Source organism: Triticum aestivum, chromosome 6B (genome assembly GCF_018294505.1).
Source record: "Triticum aestivum cultivar Chinese Spring chromosome 6B, IWGSC CS RefSeq v2.1, whole genome shotgun sequence".
NCBI classification, from domain to species: Eukaryota; Viridiplantae; Streptophyta; class Magnoliopsida; order Poales; family Poaceae; genus Triticum; species Triticum aestivum.
The window spans coordinates 79,218,908-79,219,892 of record NC_057810.1 but is presented as its reverse complement, the minus strand read 5'-3'; positions in this window follow the sequence as shown (position 1 = coordinate 79,219,892).

The window sequence follows — 985 nt, the reverse complement described above, 5'->3', positions numbered from 1 at the left end:
TAATCCTGAGTTGTTCGACCTTCGAGAAGAACGATTCTTTTAGGGTTTTTCCTTTCCTCTCGTTGTCATGATTAGCTGGAGTTCTCAGAGCAAGACTTCAAGACAACGATGGTGATCGAATCAACATTCCTATGAAGTGCAACCTGGATCGTGAAGATTGTACTAGTTTGTGCTTTCCCTTCATCCTACTCTACGCTTGAATCTCGAGACGAGATTCTTGTTTAGTGGGGGTGAGTTGTCACATCCCTAGCTTCTGGCATTGCACTAGTACTAGCCTTTGGTGATGCATCATGTTTACTTTTACAGAAAGTTGAAATGGGGATTGTCCAAACCCTAGCATTTTAAGAATTCACCAGGTTCACCTAAAATATTTTCAGTCAATCCAAGTGGCTTTCAAAAATGTTCTTCATCTTTGGAAAAATGCTGGAAACAGTAACCAGAGATGATGCACATTTTTCCATGTCATTTTGGATCTTTGAACTAATATATATTGTATTTGAGTTGGAGCAAATATACGTTATATATATTTTTAATGCTTCAATAATTCTGATATTTTGTGAGGGGCTCTAGAATATTACTTTCAGTCCCTGCAAAAATTATTGGAAGAAACAAAAATGATTTAGTGTTTGAACTAAGTCAAAACAGATTGAAACAAATAGAAAACAATGATTAAAAAATAAAACAGAGCAAAAATAAAAAGGGAGACGGCCACCTGGGCCACTTACCTGCTTACCTGCCCGGCCCAGCTCCTCCCGCTGGCCCAGCCCGCCACCGCTACCCCCCCCTGTCGTCTCCTTCCCTCGCCAGAAGGACGCGGGCACGCGCCCGGCGCGCGCGGCCACGCGCCCCGGCCACCTCCTCCCTGCCTGGCTGCCTCCTCCTCCCCTGGTTCCCTCCCGCGACGCCACGCAGCCCCCTCGGACCCCTCTCACTCTCCCTCGCCCTCCCCTTCTTCCCCTGCTCTCTCTCCCTCTCACCCGAGAAC